Source organism: Amblyomma maculatum, chromosome 7 (assembly GCF_055883805.1).
Source record: "Amblyomma maculatum isolate TAMU_Amacu chromosome 7, ASM5588380v1, whole genome shotgun sequence".
Classification (NCBI taxonomy): domain Eukaryota; kingdom Metazoa; phylum Arthropoda; class Arachnida; order Ixodida; family Ixodidae; genus Amblyomma; species Amblyomma maculatum.
Window position 1 is genome coordinate 134931841 of NC_139350.1, and position 22444 is coordinate 134954284.

The 22444-nt window shown below is 47.9% G+C and overlaps 1 protein-coding gene across 3 annotated transcripts in view; it reads right to left on the minus strand.

The window, feature by feature from the left end:
- The window catches only part of DopEcR (G-protein coupled receptor DopEcR), a 267336-nt gene that overhangs the window by 128954 nt on the left and 115938 nt on the right, over positions 1–22444 (minus strand). Inside the window, exon 1 of one of the 3 annotated variants that reach the window (XM_084609491.1) lies at positions 7265–7370. The exons of the other annotated variants lie outside the window; for them this stretch is intronic. The gene's annotated coding sequence lies outside the window, so the exon portion shown is untranslated. Of the gene's footprint in view, positions 1–7264; positions 7371–22444 lie in introns of those variants that run through there. 3 annotated transcript variants of the gene reach the window in all.

Here is a 22444-nt window from a genome sequence, read left to right on the forward strand (position 1 = left end):
CGTGGCAGCGCGGGACCACGGCTGCGGCCCCCTCTCCCTGGAGGGAAGCAAATAAGGGGCCAGCGTATATGGCAGCGCGCGTTCGGGAAAACGACCTGTTCGTTCAAGAGCCGCGCTTATCGGTTCGCCAGCCCGGTGACTCGGGACGCCCTACTTGCGTGCAACATGTTGTCTCCGTTATGCCGCGCCGGTCCTCAGTGCACTCGCTACGTTCACCCTCTTCAAGAGCGTGTCTCAGCCGAGATTAGCGCGGAGGGAGGTCTATAACCTGACCGTTGTCGTACAATAGAGGCTGCCCGAGACGAAGTAGTACCCGCGCCCGCGCAGGAGCAGAACACGCAGTGCAGCTCGCTCGGCCACTGTGGTGCATGCAATTGCAGAAGGCGACGCGCTGTGGTTTCCGAGATACGAGTAAAAATGAAAGAGAAGAACAAAAAACGGAGCGAGAGAAAGACGAGCGTGGTGATTAAGCGATCCTTCGGTCGGCGCAGCGAAAACATCAGTCCGAAACCCACCTCACACGTCTTGCGTTTTTTCTTACTTTTTCCCCCTTGTTCTTTCTCTCATCACGAGTGCCGCGCTGCCGTGGCGCGATAACGGCCGCCAAAACCGCAGCGAACGACGCTACCCCATTCGCCCCAAGCGCCAGGCGGTTATCGAACGCGCAGAGGCGCTACTGACGAAACCTAGGAATTTAAGTAAAACCCACTTCTCTTTCTCTCGACGCGAGGCGCTAGGCGGGCACAAGTGTCTTCCCCACGGCGGCTCCGCGGTAAAGTGCTTCAAATGGGACAGAGAGATCCGAGTGTGTTTCACCTTTTATTTCCTACTTTTTTTTTTTACTCGGCACCCGGGCGTCAATCGCGCTCGATGAGCCTGTGGCAAAACGACAAGCCTCAGCAGGCGCGTCTTTCGCCACCTCTACAACCGCGGCGGAAACGGAAAGAACCAGGCACCAAAAGCTGCACCCACAAGCGACACCTCTTCTAGCCAACATTAACTACAGAACAGCGGGCTTCCAAGGCTCGTCTCACACTTTTCTCACGCGGTTTAAGTAGTGACTCCATAGAGGCTTCAGCGAGGGCCAAGAAAGAGAAAAGAAAAAGGGAACAGAAAACAGTTTTAAAAATTCAGGTGTTGAGTTTTTTTTTTTTTTTCTTTCTTTCAGTTTCGTTTGCAGCGCCGTTTTGTAAGCTTGGCTGGATAAACGGCTCAAGAGCACTTGCCATCGCTTCGGCCAGATGGCGCTTTTGAGAAGTTCGCGCACTCGATTTGTTTTAGCGCGGTAGACTGTCGTAAATTGTGCGCGGCAAACGCCGGGAGGCACTTTTCTGCTTGTGAAACGGTCAACGGTGATAAGAAGAGAGCAGTAAGCAAGTACTGCAAATGCAGAGTATGGATTCCCCAGCGTTACACGTCTGACAAGGCATCTCTCTTCGTGTAAAAAGTGACCGCTGGACATCAAGGAGGTTTACGTAAAATAAGAAAAAAAAAGATACATGTTCCGAATAGTTTACCAGCACAGTGACTAAGCCAGACAAGTGGGTCTAAACTTTACTGAGACCGTGGCCGAGACCAAGTACGCAAGCCAAGACTAAAAAGAAGAAAAGAACGTTGCGTCATCTTTTGACCGTATGAACGCACAAAGCCAAACTGAATGTCCCTGGGCTCGAAAGATTCATTCTCTGCCCCCTTTGTTTTCGGACTGACCACTTGAACGCTGCCTTGAAGGGGCCTTGTCCACCGCATCCGCTGTCTTCTCAGAGTCATCTGAGTGGATCTTTGCGTTACCCGAAGAAGGCAAGAAGGTTGCTTCATGTGGAAAAAACATTCGTAAATGCTTCGTGTATGACAGTTTTGACATGCGCACGGACCAGCATGCGTAACGAGGAGGTCCTGGTTTCACCGTACCTACTCTAAAGCCAGTGCTGTAAACCTCCATCGAAACAACTAAGAATCGCCACGCCATGCTACACGTTATTTGCAGAGCCTTCAGTGCGACTGAATTTATTGGAAGCGAATAAGCGGCGGCGACAGAGTATCGAAATACGCGCGCGCACGCCTCAGTAATGGGGTCAAAGTTTAAAGTTTTGCTGCGCGGTACACCATCACTATTCAACTCATATTTAAAACCCGAGAACGTTACACGTAAAGCGAATAACGATAAACACAACCTTATCGCAGCGTACGGGTTTAATTTTGAGCGGTGTGTCTATTTTACAAGTGATTCTTTTGTGAGTAAGAACGCATTCACCTCAATCAGGCTATTATTGCTCCAGTGGAGTGGAAAATGGCCATATTTTTCCATTATATACAGTTTTTCTTTGAAGCAGCAATGTACTCTGGACGTATAATATCTGCTAGACATTTTAAACTTCTGCACATTAGTAGAAAACAGAGTTCCTTCCTGTGAGCCACTCTTTCTCCCCTTTTTTATTGGGCCTAGATGTACGCCAGTCTTATTGCAGACGACGCCCTTCCGCACTGCAGGGTATAATATCATGGTTTCCACATGGCTGGCACGTTTCAACGTAATTTATAAAAAACTTGAATGCTTGTAACGAGCGCCTGAAAAAACTGGACGCAATACCCTCGGAGAGAAAGAGGATCAACTAATTAGAGGAAGGGTGAAGAGGTGGGCCGGTGCAAACGTGACCTGAGCTTACTGCTGCACAAGTACCAACCAAAAAGAATAAGGAATGGGACATGTGGAACTCAAATAAAAGGTGATCATACCACAAGATATAATGAGGCGTCCACGTGCCGCATTTCGTTTCTCGCGCGGAATCAGAAGCGTAGCCCTGACGAGGTCACACATTTCGCGCAAGACGTTTACTCGAACCACAAGTGCACCATGAAACTGCTTCATTCTATGGCAACGACAGTGAACCGTTATTGCTTAACAATTCTTCAGGCGGTTTCCAATGCCTCTGTTAGGACATACAGACTCTACCGAAAGTCCCAAGTAGCGACTAGGCACGGCTTTAAGAGCGCTGATACATTTTACGGTGTAGCTAGGTAAGCAATCTTGTGTCTGACCGCATGGCGCAACCTAGAACGTTCGTGTTTCATGCGAATTGAGCTAATTCGTAAAGTCAATTAGGCCACCCATTATGGAATGACAGAACTAACACGAAATTGAAACTGGTAAACCACCGAAAAGTCTCAAATGGTCAATTGGTTTGGTTTGTGGTTGGTTTCGTGCGGTTTAACGTCCCAAAGCAACTCAGGCTATGAGAGACGCCGTTGTGGAGGACTCTGAAAATTTTGACCACCTAGGGTTCTTTAACGTGCACTGACATAGCACAGCACACGGGCGCCTTGCTTTTCACCTCCATCGAAAAGCTGCCGCCGAGGCCGGGATTCGATTTCGCGTCCTTAGGAACAGTAGTCGAGCGCCGTAACCACTGCGTCACCCCGGCGGGGTAACTCAATTACGCAATTTGAGCAAATATGTAGCTCTACTCTCAACGCCTTTTCTTGCACACTCTCAAGGAACGCGGACATGCAGCTGTTCGCCTGTGCTCTCCAGACACTGTGAATGCCCCTAGCTGTGCGCGCGACGTTTGCGGCCAGCCAATAACAGCTGCCTAGCGGCACGTGTAGCTACTTTTAGGATTTCATTTGCTTTGTTCAAAAGTCAGTGATGGTGTTGGTCGTAATTGTGTAATTGTGTAATTAGAAAACACTGACCAAAGAAAGGTTATGCCACCGCACTCAAACTAACTCATGAATGAATTGATTGTTAAGAGCATTGCACTGGCTACTAAGCGTTCAGTTCTAGAAAAAAGCATTTGCAATATTGTTCTAGCAAAGCAGGGCAAAGTTAGAAAACGGCTGCCTTTCACATCCTTTCTAGAAATTCCGCCTAAGTTTAACACAGGATCGCAATGGTGGATATCCGGAGGAAGAACGACAAACGAGACGCAGAAAGAGAGAGAGAGAGAGAAGGAGGAGGAGGAGGAGGAGAAAGACAGAATCTGTTCCAAGCTTTTGCTGCCTGCTCATCCTATCTTGCAGGAAGGGAGCGATTACTCGTTAATATCTACGCGAACGCAGCAATACGGCTAGAAAGGAAAACTCTACAACTTGCCAGAAACTTCGCAGTTAAAGAACAATTCGTCCTGGCCCGGGGTTGGGAGCCGGGAACACCAGCTCTCCGGAGCAGCTGGTCGCTCTACCAACTGAGCTAACCGCGAAGGCTAGCAGACTGTGTGGCTAGAGCGAATCAATCAGTAACTCACAGAGAGATCAGTGTTAGTCCAAAGTTTTGAAGAATCTCCCGAGGTGGAATACAACAAATTACAATATGGCTCCAGAAAGGCAAAGCTATTTTGATGCTTGTGCCTTTTTAGTTGGTAATAGAAGCATCAGAGAGTCAAACTAAAGGGCTGATGCCGCCACAGTGCTGAGCGGCAACAAACTGGCTAATTGATGCCCAGAAATATCCTTGCATTCTTCGTGGAAGCCTCCGATGGTTGACTTTCACATCAGCGCTCAACCTCACTGGCGTTAAAAATGAGTCACGCGATAGCGAGTGTGACATGGCGAGGGATAGCTGCAACTGTGCTTTTTCTCACAAGAAGCAGTACTCACCAGGAGCTTTCTCTGATTTCTGGAAAATAAGAGCCGCCACGACCTAATTGTACTCACCAACAACGCCATTATATGCCACATTGCTAGTCTTGGAGGTGAAAAAACTCATAGTTATGAAAAATTCAGGAGTTTCTCACAACCTCGACAGCCACAGGATAACGTGGCAGTACTATTAGACAATCACCGGGCAACTATTCTTCAGGAAGAGCTAAGCCTGCTAAGCTGCCAGCAGTTCGCATCAAACCCTTGCTCCTGGTAAGAGCGTTATTTTGTTATGACCCCCCAACCCTCCCCCAAACGCCACTTCAGTATAACAATAATCCTCCTTCGATTCTGTCTCGTTCTTTCCATCCATCGAAGATATTGACTCTCGTCACTCACATTGGTGAAACGGCGTTATACCACCAATGAACCACGAGCGAAAAGAATACAATGAAAAGAGCTAAAAAAAAATAAAACGAAAGAACAGCTACTATATGCTACAGTGTGTCATAAAGAACAACCGACGGCGGCTAGACACCAGTCGTTTACATCAAACAGCAGCCTCAGCCACCTCGTCTTTTGCTCCAGTGTAAGCTGGTGCGAATGCACGCAGGCATAGTTATAGGTGCCTTGGAATCCTCGCTGGCGTCATTTGCAGTCCTTTAGCCATCAGTTCCTTACTAGCACACAGTGTGCACTACATAACTTCTTCCTTTTGAGAGGGATCCTGATCTATTTCGATCACCTCAGCTCTGCAGCCTGAGGTGATCGAAAAGCCACGACGCTTCCGCAGTGAGCAGGCGCGTAGCATTCGGTGCAAGACGAATAACTTCTTTGCTTTCAAGGCACAGCCGCTGCGAAGAACCAGCCCCTGATTGCGGCTAGCCTCCGGGGCCGGATGTTACTTTCACGAGCAAGCGTCCAAGTGCCGGAAAGCATGGTGCAATGGTGCGAGAACGCATCCAGCCACCATATTCCGCTGAGGTGGAACATGCAAATCACCCAAGCTTCAACCTGCAAATCACCCTGCATCCGCGCCGCGACTAAACAAGGCAGCCTTTGACTGTTGAGTTTATTGTACTATCCATATTTGTATCACGCCTTCGCCTCTTTTCTCTTTCGAGGCGGTTGCACTGAACCACGACGAACACAGAAGTGAAGAGCTCTGAATAAATTAATAACCACCGGGGGGTGTTTAACTCTCAGGTTTAATTCCAGCTGATCAGCCAAAAGGCACAGCCTCGCAGTCATTCAGACACTACGGCGAGTCAGCCCACATGCATTAAACCCTCACGAGTCATTCGAAAAGTATTTTAAGAGTTTCAGAAACTGTGACATGATTGAGGTAAAATTCAGTCGTTGTGCACATGACCGCGTGTGACAAACGGTACACACATGTAGCACTGTGGTCAGCGGTTGAATAATATAACGATTCCATGTCACCTCTTTCTCTGCTATGTGTCGTCAAAAATTCTAATATATGCCTAATTCAGGTTACGTTGTGTTACAGCACGTCATGCAGCGTCACAAGCAAGTAAAAAAAGATGATTCCAATATGATTCTTACGCACTAATTGACACATTAAGATGAAAATTTTCGCTGGAATCGTTTCATCAGTAGCCTCGCCCGTGTGCAATGAATAATTGAGGCGCCGTTCTTTGCTGTCGCTCTTTTGTGCGCCGGCAACGGCCGCGACTATCGAGACACGATCGACAGGCCTGACAAACAGTCCAGAAGCCGGTTTTGATTGAGGAAGCAAACTGTGCGACGGCTGTGTGGCGAACTAGAAGCTTAGAGGCGTGCGCTAAACTTATTTCGTCTCTGAGCGGAAAGTATGCGCGCTGCTTATTTAAAAGCGCAACCTCTTACTACATACATTTGTCGGTTTTCCGTCCGTTTCTCGGCGCTCTAAGGTTCAAGATGGCGGCCAAGTCACGTGATCATAGCTACAGCATTGCAAATAATTTCTGTTAGTGATGAGAAATAGAGAGAGAGAGAGAGAATCGGTCTCCTTTTCCCTGTCACTTATCCTTTTTCATTTCTTGTTCTAGCTCGTTTGACTGCCCCAATTTGAATAAAGTTAATTTCGCCTCGGAACTTGCGAGCCTAGGGGTAGAGCTTTTTTTGTGGAGAAGCGAAAATAGAAATCGCGTTATATTCGGACCTCGGTTTCGAATATAATCAGAAGTGAGCTCTCAACAATGTGACTTCTGGAAAAAAAAAGAAGACTCGTTACAAGCGTGTAATTAAGGTATTCCTAATGCAAAATTGTTACGCTCTTCAGTATCCTGTAAAAACAATTGGAAATCGCAACTCGTCGCGGTAGCCGCCAAGGAAACAGTTCTCTAACCTCGTTCATTTTACTCAAACAAAATCGGGATATTTTCAACGCAAATGCCCAAAATGTAACCGCATTCAAGCAGATGCATTGTGAGCACTTGTGAACGGTATTGGGGTAAAATGTACGAATTTCGAGCCGCTACATAGGGCTCCTTTGTTTACAGGCTTTGGATCCTCTGGAATGAACTTGCGTAACTTGCTCATTCAATAAATACACCAATTCCAAGGGTTGAAAGCATCGTGCTTCGCACGTTTTCGGCTGCAGTAGAGCATATAAGCCATATGTTGCAGTCTAATTCATGAGCTGTGCCTGTCCCATCGATATAGCAGAATGCTACAAGCTTACGGGCTCCATGCGAAGTCTGCGTAGCAGCAATGCGATTACTTTGCACGGCGCCCTCTAGCCGCATGCCTACGGAGACGACCAAGTGCCAAGAAACTGGAACGCACCTGAAAAACACAAAAGAGCACCGCAACAATTAGCAGGACAAATATGTTAAAAATGATGCGTCATTAAAAAACAGGCAATGATGGCTCATATTGGTGGTTAACTGTGTGCGGCGTGTGAAAAGACAATGTCGCGCAATTGAAGCCATAACTGGCGACAGCTGATAACGCACCGGATTCTGACAGTTGTTAGCCCGCACAGGAAGATGCATTTGGGAAGCTGGTTTTTCATCCGGAGCACAGGCACTGACTCTTTGCGAATTGTTATGGCGCGGGAACAGCTTCATGAATTGCGATCACGCCGCCGGCACCGCTGACATTGGCTTTTCCTCTGCAGCTGTAATTTATCAGCAGGTAATTTATCTCCAGGTAATTTATCAGCAGGTTACGTCATGTGCACAAGATGTAAGATCAAGATTACGTGCTCAGGCGCGAAAAAGGCAGAGGAGAAGGAAGCTCTGTAGATCGAAAGTGAGCACAAAAGGAGAAGTAGCAAAAGAATGCTCTGAGAACGAGAAGGAGTGGAACGAAGGTGTTCCAATTATCGCTCTCATTTCACTATAGCTATCTGGTCACTATTTCCCTCACCGATGAAGAAGTGGCGAGAAACTGCCTCTCCAACACAGAAGCGTCAATGGGCAAAACTGGGCATTTCAAGCTTGTTTGTCAAGTCAAGAAACTCTCTGCACTTCTGCTGACAAAGGGAGAGAGGCGCGATGCTTTTAAAGGTCACCTCAACTGCTTCGAGGTTGGGGAAACAGGATGGAACGCGGAAGCGAACGCAAAAGGCTGAGACAAACTTTCAACTCATGTCGTTCAAGGTAAATACAAGAAACGCGGCCTCAAGGTCACCTGTGTCCAAGCCACTGAGAGAACTCCTCCAAAAAAAAAAAAAAGGATAACTGCACATTAGAAACCCTATATAGCAATTCTATGAAGCTGCCTATACCATGCGTCCTACAAAGCATTGACAGACTCTGTTTATACCCTTGAAAATCCTCGGCACTCACGCGTATGGGCGTGAGTATCCTGCGGAGGGAATTTTACAGGATTACCACCCTCACCTGGAGCAGCCTGGCATATAGATTTCAAGGTTAGCGTTTTCAATTACAAATTAAAAAGTGCCCCCCCCCCCCCCCTTCTCCTCTGAAAAGAGCAACCTGATACAGTACAGTAAAATACAGGAGTGGGAAAGCACAGTACTAAGAATATATTTGTGTTTGCTTACGAAAGCGTAATGAGAGATTTTCGGGCATGCCGCTACATCAAAGGACTCCGGAGTAAGTTCGACGTTCGTTGTGCACCTGAGTCTAATTACACGGGTTTCTGCTGCATTTAGCCTTCAGTGCAGCGCATCGATCCGCTAATGGGGTGACCCGACAGGTTGATGTTGCAGGCGCTGCGCACTGCAGGTGAAATTTAAAACTTTGTCCGCATCCTGAACGACATGGCGCCCGGCCTCCCACGCCACTGTGATGCATAATTGCAAAATGTGGCTTTTGCGACAGGAAAGAGCCATTTTGCGACCAACCTGTAATGAGTAGGCTCAATACATTTTGCAGCTTTTTATGCAACTTATATATTATATCGCTTTTAAAGTGAACTCGAGATAAAGCTCTGACGTGCTACTTGGGATCATGAGCTTCCGGATGTGCATAAGCGGTGCAACTGTCAGCCGCGAGGTGGAAGGTGATCTAAATGTTGATAGGAATAGGGGTCAAGGTTAACATACATTACAGTGTTTTTATGCAAATAAATCCGATCGACAGAGCTCAGTTCCCTAGAAAAGAAATAAAACATTACACGAATAACTGTCTCCACATCCCCAGCAAGCTAGAACGTCACAGAAGGAATGTCCCCGCAGCGCAGACACACGCGAGAATAAAAACAATAGCCACTGCTTCTAAAAACTCAATAGACTAAAATAAATCTGGTCCCTAACATCAGGAGCCTGGTAAGTGCCATGAACTTCTGTAAATTTCAGCTATGCGGTGAGAGGAAATGACATAGGAAAGAAAGTAAACAGAGAGCAGTGATGTCGAACCTTACGTCTGCATGCAGCGTAGTGTGATTATCATAGCCGAGGCACGTATGGGCAGCATCGTAGGATGAAGTTGCTGCTCCGAAAACTTTGATAGCGGCCTCATGCTGCACGGCGTTGGAGTGGCCCCTGTTTTTCTAAGCGTTAACGGGGTGTCCGTGACAGACGGGGGCCAAGCAGATTGAAGATAAAAATCAATTCCAGAATCTGCACGTACAGACGCATGCGCCAATTCCACTGAAAATCAAGCAAGCAAGCGGTTTCTATTTGTGAACTGCAACAGCATCGAAAGGCTTCAAAAAGAGAGATTCGCCAAGAGTGGCAAAAACTCGCCATGTTATCATGATGGGCTAAAATACAGTCAAGCTAGCACAGAAGACGGCTCCTTTCGACCTGCGGACCATTGCATATGCTCAATGGAATGGCGGAATTTAACCTATTAAAGGCCTAAAGGCTCCGTTATCCTTATTATGCACGAGTTGCCACTCCACCTTCCTAGGCGCGCGAAGTCTCTAGAGTTTTAAATGCGGGGCCGCAAAATGGTCAGGTAACTTGGCTACCGTAGATCTGCGGCGTCAGCGTGAACCCGGTGCCGAATTAACCGTCTCCACATCAACAGTTAATTAAATTGAGACTGTTAATGAAAATGAAGAGTACTGGGTCTCCACTTTCGAAGATGAAGCCAGCGGTTGAAAACACTTCAATCATTGGCGAGTCTCCGCCGTAAGTTGTATAATTGTCACTTTCCGCTAAGCGGAACTCTATATAGTGAGAACGATTTCCCTCGTATCTGAGCATTAAGGAACAGAATATTCCCCAAGGACTTCGGAGCTTGCGAGAGCAGCAAATTTTCATATTGATTGAATACTGCATGAAATGTACGAGTTACTGCGGACGTGTCTTTTGCAGTGGCTGAAAGCGAAGCCATTAAGGCGGATTAGGAGAAACTAAGATCCCTTATCTCGCTCTCTTTGAACTCTATTGCGCACAAAATCACCCTATCATATGTTATAGCATGGATTCGATTCTAGTGCGTTTTGTTTCATTAGCACCTTGCGCTCGGTGAATAAAATGCACAGCACAGGCTTCGTTTTACGTTTCCTATGGATGACCTCCCATATGGGAGTAATAGGCAACAAGGTGGCGTTCATGAAGGTGGTGTTCCCTCGCTGATGAAGTGCTGTCTGCGAATTAATTAGGAAGCGTACTTCTAGATGCCCAGAGCGTCTTCAGAGGGACAGTGCTCAGATATTTTGAGCGCACTGTTGCGTCCACTCAGCAAGCCATACCTGAATGAGGGACTAAAACAAAATTCCTTAAGCTTGGCAAAGGCCCCGGATACACAGTCGGAATGAGTGGGTAGCTGGGCGTGGCGGCGACGGCTCCTTAGCGCCGACGCTTCCTGCGCTCTCACTTCAGCGGAGCATTCCTAGCACGGAATTCATCACGAAGGACAGTTCCAAAAGTTCGTAGTCTGCCTGAAACTGCTTTGTCGGCAGCGCCTCGGGACATCAGCTACTGCGGAATCCACACTTGCTGTCTTTACGGCCTCTATTATTTTGTTTCGTCAGCCGCCCGCGCAAGAAATGGTTCTAAACTCACTCTCGCTGACCATTTTCGCTTCTGATTAGAAGCCACTCGGTTCTTTTGTGAAGATACTAAGCCAGGAAGCTAGCATCGAGACCGCAAAGCAGGAGGAAGAAAAAATTTGGAGGACGCTTAAGCTTCGCCTTCAAGAGTGGAACGCGATAGCATTATTGCACCTCGTCGAGAAAGCTTATTAAACGCAAGGGTATTGGGGCATCCTCGCACCGGTACCCGCGCGGCCCGAAGGGGAGAAGCGGGTGAGCGAAGATAGTGATCTAAAGAAAGGAAAGACGCTTGATTTTACAATCCGTGATGGTGCACGGCGAAACGTCAGGGTAGTGTTCCTGTATATGCTCCCTTTATGAAGTGCATGCCGGGATTTATCGCTCACTGCCAACGACGCCGACGACACCGGCTTTTCTGCGACACGAGCTCCTTAACGCTACCGCGTTAAAACGATCGCGGCCCTCCTGCCAGACATGCCATCCGTCGTGAGCCCGACGCAGCGCCGATATCGGTGGTCGAAAGTGATAAAAGAGGGTGGGGGATTGCTGAGTGAGTGAGTGAGTGAGTGAGTGAGTGAGTGAGTGAGTGAGTGAGTGAGTGAGTGAGTGAGTGAGTGAGTGAATAAACTTTATTAATTGCTTAAGGGTCTTTTACCTTCGCCTCTTCAGCCGAGGGTGACGAGGCTGAGTTCGACGAATAGTCTTAAAGCATTTTTTAATGCTCCTTGTCTTTTGCTCCAGTATTTATTGATTTTACTTTCAGTTTGCCCTTTACTAGAAGGTGAAAGCGATCGTGTGCTTGGGAAAGTTCTAGAGTTACTTCCCTACCACTGTGTTTAACAAAACTTTATATTCAACAGTTTCTCGTTTTGAAATTAAATTCTCCTCAAAATACTTCTCCCATCAATATCTTCAAGTGTAACGATCGACAAATAAACCGTCCTACAATAACAGTTGCAAGGTGTGCCCTCTTTCACCTTCGCTCTCGTCCTTTGCGCTGTTTCACCAGGTATAGTTGCTGTCGCCATCTTCGAAGCTCTTCTCACCAGTTATCAAAAACAATGAGGAGCGGAACTGGCACCATAACGGGCGCTTCCATCGGCCTTGCCGCCTGCCGGCGGGAACTTCGCTGAAACATCGTGCCGTGTGCAGAGCGGGCAGGCGGCGAGCGAGGACAAGCGAGGGGGAAAACGCAGCGCAGAAGAGAATGCCGATACTGTCAAATTATAAACGGGTTTTATCTGGACTGTTCGGTTGCAATTCTTTCCGCCAAATTGCGCGCGCTAATCGAATTGTCAAATAACTCCCTATTTTAATGCCGTTACACATGCAAGCGACAAGGCGAGTGCTGCGACAAGCAGCGCGGCAAAGAATTGGAATTTCTTCGTCGCTCTGACAGCTTGAATCGGGTTCTGGACCATGGCTCTGAGATCCTGGCTATAGCGAATCCGGAACGCAACTCAGCAAGATAGATATATAGACGTGTTTATTGATAGGAAGAAGAAATGGGCATGGGCAAGACATGTAGTGCGAAGAGAGGATAACCGATGGTCGCTTAGGCTAACAAACTGGATTCCAAGGGAAGGAAAGCGTAGCAGGGGGCGGCAGAAAGTTAGGTGGGCGGATGAGGTTAAAACGTTCGCAGGGGTCAAGTGGATGCAGGGAATACAGGACCGGGTTAATTGGAGAAATATGGGAGAGGCCTTCGCCCTGCAGTGGGTATAGTCAGGCTGATGATAATGATGATTGATAAGAAAGGCTGAGATGTCGGCCTGAATGATTATAATCTGGCCTGCTACTCTGTACTGGGGAAGGGGAAGTGGAGAAGAAAGAGGATCATGATGGGTGACGATGTGGGAGAAGACATATGAAAATATATACAGGCACAGCAACTTGCGTTACAAGTGCAAGTCAAGTCCCGTGTCGTACAAAAAACGGCAAAGAGCCCGCACTGCCTGTATACCCTTCCCCTTGTCCTGCCAAGCGCCCAGCAGCAACTCCTCCTGCAGAGGTTTCTTGTCCAAACGCTTCAAGAAAGCCGCTGGCACCTGGCTTAGGAAAATGTTGCTTAGGATAGGGGCTACTTTTGCGCCTATGCACACCCCCGATTTCTGCATAAAAATCTTACCATCCCACTTAAGCCTAAGCCAGGTTGACAAGAAAATAGAGACTGATCTAGATGGAACTGTATCCCGCATTTTCCGCTATGTGGACGATTTCCTTGTGGTTGGAGGGTCCCTGGAACCTGAGGATGTGACACGAGTTCTTGAAGTGTTCACAAGAAATGGGTCGGGACTAAAATTCACTCACGAAATTCCTCAGGGAGGTGTTCTTCAGTTTCTTGATTTAAAATTGACGTTTCAGCCGGACCATATCTGTTGGCAGTATTCTCCCAGAAGTGAGAAGCCCTTGCTGAATTATAAATCCTTTCACTCTAAGCTTGTGAAAACCGCTATAGTTAATAGTTGTTTAAGGATGGCAGTTCAAAAGTCTCGCCCTCATCAAATGAGCACTAGTATCGCCACTCAGATTAAGAGGTGTAATGTTGCGGGGTACCCTGACGCCGTTCTAGTATCTTGTGCAGACAAAGTTATCCGAATGTTAAAATATTCAGAACGCGGTTCGGAGCTGCAAAAGGTTCCTAGAGAACGCAAGAAGGTGGCGGTTATGTCATACGTGCATGCCTTATCACACAGGTTAAAGAAAGTGGGAGCTAAGCACGGGAGAGAGAGAGATATATATATTTTAATGGCAACAGGAGATGTCTGCCTGGTGGTAAGCCTAGCATGCAAATAACAAAAAAAAAGCTAAGCACGGGGTAAATGTGTTATTCTCAGCCCCTAACAAACTAGAAAAATTGGCGGCTGCCGTTCAAAGGAAGAGTGAAGGACGCAAAGGACATAAGTGTAATATTAATCATTTGAGTAGGTGCGTTCCGTGTCAAAAGGGTGTTGTGTACCAAATACCGCTCTCATGTGGCCGAACGTACGTACATCGGCCAAACTGGCCGATGTATCAACGTTAGGCTCATGGAGCATTGTAATGCATTAGACAAACAAGCCACAAACCTAGCCAAACATTGCTTTTCATGTAAATGTGTCCAATTTTTGTAGATACTGAAGCGTTGTTTGCGCATAATGACCGGCGCACAAGAGAGCTGGCTGAGGCTTTCCATATCATTAGAAAAACAGACGGGTGTGTCAGCACACCATCCATGTCTCTATCAGCCAGAGAAATGAGCCTACTTCACAAAGGTTTGAATTTCGATTTGTCAATGTCGATTTGAAATTGAATTTTTATCCTGATAAGTACGTTTGGGTTTGACGCATGTTTTTGACTCTGCGCATGTGCGCTGTTTGAGTAGAGTATATAATGATCTGCGTTTTTTCCTAATAAAGACAGTTTTAAGTTCAGCGTCGTCGTTGTGTACCTCCTTCCACTCGTCTCTGTCCTTTTGCGCTGCTGCCTAAACATGGATGATCACCAACTAGCCCAAACCTCCGTTCTTCTACAGTGAAAAGCTTCCCTAACGAGATCTAGTGATGTATGTGGATGCGTTCGTGTATCAGAGTTGAAAGGCTACCTCCATCGCAGATGTAAACCTTCGAGAGAAGCAGATCAACAGCCTAACACAATAAGATCGAGAATCAATCGCACAACAGAGGACAGAGGCATAACTTTGACGTTATTCAGAGCCAGCAGGAAAAAAAAAACAAGAAAAAAACGTCCGTTACTGGATTGTGTTCGACTCCCAATCACCCTCCTGAGCGTTCTGAAGACGGCAGAGTGGAGAAGGCAACGGCAAACTTCTAACCCCACCGGAGAGCACGAGCCAGCAGTAGAAATTTTATAGACGGCACGCACTTAGGGATCGAGGACAACATTGAAATTGAAATGTATAGTCTGAACATACACGCTCTGGACGACGGAGAAGAAGTCGGCGCAAGCTTTCAAGACGCTAGACACTTAAGGCGAGGTCACAAACTCATGGAAAGTTAAACGCCAGGGTTTCGCCTACCCTCTCCCCTCCACAGGCATACACAAAGAACGTACCTGAGAGCAATCTACTACACTTAGGCACTTACACACCAACGCATACCCAAACAATATGCCGTAAAGCAAGATACGGCCTTCACAATGCAATAACAAATGTGTCTCGTTCAGAAGCACAACTAAATCCTATAGCGCTGAACATGGGGCTGTAGGAAGCACCTATCATCTTCAATTTTAGTTTTGATCGTTGGGAGGTCATCTGAACCAGCCCAGACCTGCAAGAGCAGTTTGATCTGGTCACCCGGGACTAGGCTGCAGCGCAAGCCAATAGGCACATGGACATCACCCCTTCGGAAACATGTGCACACTTTCTGATTCGGGGCCTGCATTGGTAATGCGTCGCACCATGTCTGTCACAAATGTATAACCGACATGCCCGAGCTGCTCTACTGGCTAACCCCATAACATTTCATGCCACTCATTGCTACTTCAAGCAGGGAGGAGGAAAAGTAGTAGCCGCCCGACAGCGGCGATCCTAAAGCCCTCGAGTGACGTCAGTTCGTCGCGCTTTACAATTGTACGGCATCGTGCCCTGCACAATCTATCATGCATGGCGATAGTGGCCTTAGAAACGGACAATATGGATAATCGAAAAGTAAAAAAAAAAAAAAAAAAGAAAGAAACTGCGGACCAGGAAATGCAAACGTTCTAGAAACTATAAAGAAAAACGGCTAACCAAGAGCTTCGCTGACATTTGTTTACTTATTTTATTGAGTGCATTACTGTTGGACTAGCAAAAAAGCTGCGTCAGTTCAAGAAAGCAAATATTTGTCGGCCGATGCAGAAGCCGAATTAAAGGCTGCTCAAAGTATTTTAAGTTACCCTAATAAAGTTAATAAAAAGAGCAAAAGGTAAAGTTGAGAAACCTGGACATTTGTCGGCCGGTAGAAAAGTTGTCCGACGTAATTTTAATTAGCGCTAAATACTTTAGATAAGCTGAAAATGACTGCATCTGTTCGCCTAGTGTGATGAAAAGCGCCGAATTCATCTTTGAGCCACGACATCGGTGGCTCCAAAAAGCCCCGTTTCATAAAAGTCCTCGGAGCCTAGGAGTTCAAACATGCCGACAAATCGATCGTTCCGAGGAAGCACTAGTAACGCCATCCTGAATGAAACACGATGCATTGGGGTATCGTTTCTTAAGCAGGTGTTTCTTAAGTGTTTTCTCTTCTCAACGATCTTTTTATCACGAGTACGAATGCGGCAGGTCGACGTGGGTTATTGGTGAAATGCTAACATTGCGCATATATGTTAGGTTGTGTAACGTGTTTTCCAATAATGGAACCAACATCCCTGTGGCATTTCATTTGTGCCGGGGGATGGTATCAGTTCGCGACGAAGAAATCCGTGCCTCCCGTAGCCTATTCGTTCTTGCAGCCGGTTCGATAACAGAAACAAAACGACGACCCATATGAGACCGGTTTGAGAAACTACAGCTCAAGAAAATCAGTGCAGTACTGCCTGCTCCAAAGTAAATGATGACGCTGTACTCTGGTGTTTTCCAATTCAGGCTTTATGAGTTGTTGCGCGCCGCTAGGCGGATGCGAAAACTTCCTGCACAATGAATGAACACACTTGGGCCCTCGCGCATTACGCACAGACCTCGTGCTCCAGAGCACATGAGGCTACATCAGCTGCCGCGAAACTTGATTTGTGACCGACAGGCGGTCTTCCGCGTTTACTACCGTATTGTCACGTAAACGAGGACCCTCGCAGTTGCGTCCGAGGCAGGGCTCCGGGTACCGTAACGATTTCGAGTTCAGTCTTGAAGGGAGCTAGAGCGCTTCGTCCTCTTTTTCACACCTCTGGACGTCGTCGTCTTCAGCGCTTCCTACAGTACCTCCCCTCCCCCCTTCCCCTTTAGGGAAGCATCGACCTGATGCTAAGTTGAATTGTGGGGCAGAATAATAGTTACTGAGGTCTAGCATAAAAAAGCTCCAGGCGGACCACGTTGACCAGTTCAGAACGCTTAGGACGTCGGGTCTCTGGTTCATGAGGAACAGCTTCATAGTCCAGGTCTAGCCTAGCCTAGCCGTAAGCAACGGCGAAAAATTATTGAATGTTGCCTCGCGCAGTCAGTATCGCATACCTGGAAGAAAAAAAATCTCGTACTCATAATTGCAAAATAAAAAAAAAATCATATGGAGCACCAGGTGGCTGTTACTGTATACAGACGATTTCTCTGTTTACCTCTAATATTTAATTTTTGCCCTTGGCGAAAGTTAGCTTGGACACCCTGTATATTTCACGTGCCGAGGCAGTGGTATCCGACTTGCGATTCAGTGACCCAGTTCCGGAGTGTCAAGAAGCTAGCGATAATGTAAATCATACGAACTGCTATTCGTAAGCGAAATTATTTGCCAGTAATAATGCTTGAGAGCTATACCTGCATGTGCACTGACAACTCAATACAATCACCCTTTGCGTTCACAAGCTGAATTTCGTCTCGACTTGAGGGAACCCTGACATATCGTAATTATATTTGGCGCATCCGACGCTTGTTGTTCTTTATAGAAAGTGAGCCGTAAAATATTGAGATCGTTTGCCATAGCGTAACCTCTCGATCTTGAGCAGTACAATCTGCATGACTTAAAAGGACACGGCGAACTCTGAAAGAGAAATGTATATCTTTTGTAATGGGCTCTAGGTCTGCCCGGCATGTACATGTTTGAAAGGATCGCTGATTAATCGAGTGGAAAAGTTGCAAAAGAGAATGAGATCACATGAGAGGCCTATTACTAAAAACATGCCCAGCCTTCCCGGGCAGGACCTTTTTATTATTTTTGTTTTGCATTTAAAGGACTGCAGATACATTTCCGGAGGCGTTAGATGCGATATCCGCCAGCGCATAGAAATATCAGTTCCAACAAGCCTGCCTAATTTCACGCGTCTCTAAAATGCATGGAAAAGAAAGTCAAACATTTTGCACCGACGATTACGATACCCGGTAATACCAAATTTTGACGAAGCTCTTCGCAGAAGTCGCAGAATGTCGCCGAAGAATATCGCACAAAACAGGCGTCTTCGCAACCAGCTGCGTACGTGAGCGAGAAGCACGTATCCGCTCTGTCAACGGTAAAGTCTCATCGTCTAGAGCGCTTTCGTTTGAGAAGCGCTACCTAAAGACCAAGCGGAGAAATATCATGGAGATGAGTTATAGAGTAGATGCCGTGGAAAAATGCGTTAAAAATACGATGCACAAGAGAAGAACAAAGATAGCCGCATTATATAACTTATGAGACTACTTTTCAAAGGTGTGCTGCTGTTAGATGGTACGCGGCCACTCCACCCACATACCACGGGTTTGGGCCAGGGCTAGCCGAGGGCGCAGCCAGCATGCACTGCGCGCTTGCGCTTCCGCTCCGAAAGAAGCAAGGACACAAGTTATCAACACAAATGTTTAATGCGTAGAAAGCTGTATCATAAACACTGCACTGATCCCCCAGACCGCAGTACAAGCTCCTAGAACAGCCGCAGCCCTCTAGAACGGACCCGCGGCGCCGCGCGCATGATGCAGAGGCTACTCACGCGCCCGTGACGGCGCAAAGGGCGCTCCCTGGCCGTACGGCCAACCGAGTCAAAGCGACACGTGACACGTGACGAGGGAGGATGAGAGATGCGCGGAGCACATCTCGACGACGCTGGTCGCAAGGTCGATGGCTCAACGCGCGCCGCCACCGGCACTGGCCGGCGGTTACGGAAAACCGTGCCAAACCAGGCTCACGCTACTCAGCAGCGCTGACGCCGCACAGGCGGGCGCCGTAGTCCTCTCTGGCCTAGCGTGGAGCAAGCATATAATGTATCGGGCGCAAAAGTGGGGAGACCACGACTTCGGCGGCTGGAGCGGCTGCGGGGACGCACCGCGTCGCTATCTCGCGCGGCTCGCTCGCTTCGAGAGTGCCCGGCGTGACGCAAGACTTCCCCTCGTTCTCGGGCTGGCGCTTATCATGCCGCACTAGAGGTTTGTCAGCATGTTTGTCAGACATGATAAGCGCCAGACCGAGAGCGAGGGAAACTCTTGCGTAACGACGGGTACTCTTGTAGCGAGCAAGCCGCGCGACATAGCAGCGACGCGGTGCGTCCCTGCAGCTGCTCCGGCCGCCGAAGCCGCGGTCTCCCCACTTTTGCGCACGATAGTACGTGTAGCGTCCGCGTTCACAACCTGCGGCACCTGGGCCGAAGCCGGGGAACTCGGTCGGGAAAACGTACGCACCTGCTGCTGCCCTAGTCGATGTCGGTCTCCCCGATCGCTTCACGCGCGGCCCCGCGTCGAGCTTACTGCGTCACAAGAAGGTGGCCCAATCAGCACGCGAGACCGACGCTTGAAGAACGGAACGGATGTTGTGTTATGGATGTTATGGCGAGGAGGTCCCTTCGGATCTCTAGCTAGCAAAACAGCTGCACCGGCTGCATGTTCGCGTCGCTCCGGGGAGACAATCCCCACAAACTATGCAGATTACGAAATATAGCACAATTGCAGCAGCTACCAGCAACTCGGGGGCAGTTTATAAGCCCGAATCAGCGGGCCACTACCAGCGCTACTTCTCGTTTGTTCCTCGGCGCCATGCTTTAGCGCTGCGTTCTTGAACCCCAAATGCGGTATAGATTGAATCAACTTGTTTTCGTTTCTTTCTTTTCCTTCTCGTTTCATTACTCTGTCGGATATTTTTTGAATGTGCAACAAAATATAGGTGTGGGGGACATTCGTACGTCGCTTTTAATACCCGGATGCGATGACGTTATGCGGTGCTTCAAGATCTGTACGGTGCCGTTCAGCAAATTGTCCGAGACGTCAATGCTCCGTATGGCCACAGAAGGTTACCGGAGGCCGAGCAGGACCTTGTGCCCCAGGTTGGACACCTTATCCCGAGTAAATTTATATTCGGCATTCAATGTATACGGTGCGATACTGAATGGCACCGTTTACTGACGCCTTTACTTGAAAACAAAAGTTCGGAAGACAGGAAAACGGCCTCAAAACAATATTTACATACCTAGTTGATACTCTTACTTCCGGCATGTATAAGAAAAACCCGCCTAGGGGAGAGGGCTTTTTAGGAAAACATATAGAAGAGACTTAATTAAAAAACAAATACGCACCGGCATTCTCTTCTTCCTCAAACCTCAGCCGCCAGGAATGCATATACATTAGGAAAGCGCCAACATAATATATGCCATGAGGCGCGTGCAGCCGCCACATACTGAAGCATCATGGCCACCTCAATTACTGTTAGGCATGTGGGACCTGCGCTTGCGATACACAGCCATACTGGACCTGCACCACGGGCCCATACCTCCAAACATATATCGCGCTCCTCGCATGCCTTATTCTAAGAACAGCTCGGCGTTTCCTTCCAAAGTACCCATGCCAAAAAAAAATGGTCTCTTTCTATATATGCGGCAAGAAATAATATATTTTTTTTTCTCTTTCATTAAGCCGTGCAAAAGTAAAGCTCTGACTGGTAAAAATGGAGTGTGATCTACATGTACGATCAATGTCACAAATGCCTTCAGCCCGCCGGGGTGGCGCAGTGGTTACGGCGCTCGACTACTGTTCCCAAGGACGCGGGATCGAGTCCCGGCCTCGGCGGCCGCTTTTCGCTGGACGCGAAAAGCAAGGCGCCCGTGTGCTGTGCGATGTCAGTGCACGTTAAAGAGCCCCAGGTGGTCGAAATTTTCTGAGTCCTCCACTACGGCGTCTCTCCTAGCTTGAATCGCTTTGGGACGTTAAACCTCACACACCAAATGCCTTCAGCTTGCCGACGCCTGCCGTTTGCCTCTCTTACGCGTTATCATGGCGCTCTCTGTGAAATGGCTGTTATTGCACTGTATATGTACACCTTTGTGGCGTCTGCAAACAATATTTACAAATAATTGAGCACGTTCCTCATATGCTGCTTTCAATTCAATCAACGTATCGTAAAGAAACAGTCGAAATTTCCAGTCCTGGTTCGTATCTCCAGATTTGAAATCTAACATGTATCTTTAAGGAAGACCTTATATTTTCGTCGCTGTAGTTTTAAATACTTGCATTTCAAATGCTGTTGCGGTCAAGCTGCATCCGTCTATAGTGTAGTTGGTGGAAAAAATGCGGATTATTCCAACCATAGAAATTCGGATTATACAATGAATATTCAGGATCCTGGAAGTGCATTTCGGAGCCTCTCGATACGTGCGAAGCGATGATCTATGGTTTTCCGACGTGCAGCGGCGTAGAGTCCAACTTTTGTGGAGCGCAGGTCATCGCTGCCGGAAGTGCGTCTGCCGGAAAAGAGCAAAACCTCGCGAGGGAGTGCGGCACCGCTAATGGAAAGGGGAACGTTCGATCCGGCCGGCAAGCGCAGCGTCCCTGCTCAAAGCCAAGCAGCCGCTCCCGATCAACGGGGGGCAATTAATGCCTCGCACGCAACAGACGGGCCGGCTATTAGGGACCACTCGCTAAATTGAAGGTCCGCTTGCTTTAGGCTCGATTGACGAGAGCGCAACGAACGGGCTCAGACTGGGTGTGCCACGAGCTGCTATGACAGTCGCTAACGCGGCTGGATGCCGCGGACCTTGACCGACTCAAACAAGCATTAGACCAGAGCATGCGCGAGCATAATTACTGCTGGCTCCTAGTGCTCATTTGCTGCATATTTACTTCAGTGAGGCTTCTCAGAAGAAGGGTATTCAGCAGAGTCAGCGAGTTGAAGTTTCTTTCCCCGCTGCGAATCTTAAATTTATCTAGCGGAAATTTCCTTCTTCCCAGCGGGTACTCATTTCCGCCATTTTTTTTTTGTCCATTCTTGATCATTTCGCAATTAGCTTCAACTGGAAGTACTAAGGCTACAGCGCTGAGGACCTCCCGAAAATCCGGCGTAGTCGGCATTGCGAGCAATCTCGGGGATGGAATGCGGTATAGTTAAATGGTGGCATGTCCGGGCACTCATTGGTCGCAGGGTTGCGTGGCTTCGTGAAACGCCATGGCAATGTTGACTTGGCAGGTGGGAGCTTCTATTGTTTAGCTGCTAAGATGATCTTCCGGGACCCTTGGATCTAGACAGGCTACTCTACAGGCCAAGCAGCCACTTTCCTACTCTCACTAAAAGCGGGGCTTAACATTAATGTCAGGTGGTCTTTCACTTAACGTGTAGGCTTGCGACAGTACGCTAAAGAATATTATAACAGAGGCACTAGTTTAGGGCTAGGTGATTAACAGACTGGCGAAGTGCATGTAAGAAAACGACGAACCGAAAGGGGAGCCATACACGCTATCGCGTCATAGCCTTAAAGGCGGAGCTTAAGTGCTTCCTCCTCCCTCTCTGGTTTGAACTCCTTAGCGGTTTCTAGGAAATCCAGCGCTAGCGTAGGCGCTATCTTGTCGGCGTTGTGAGCTCGGGATCACAGCAATGGT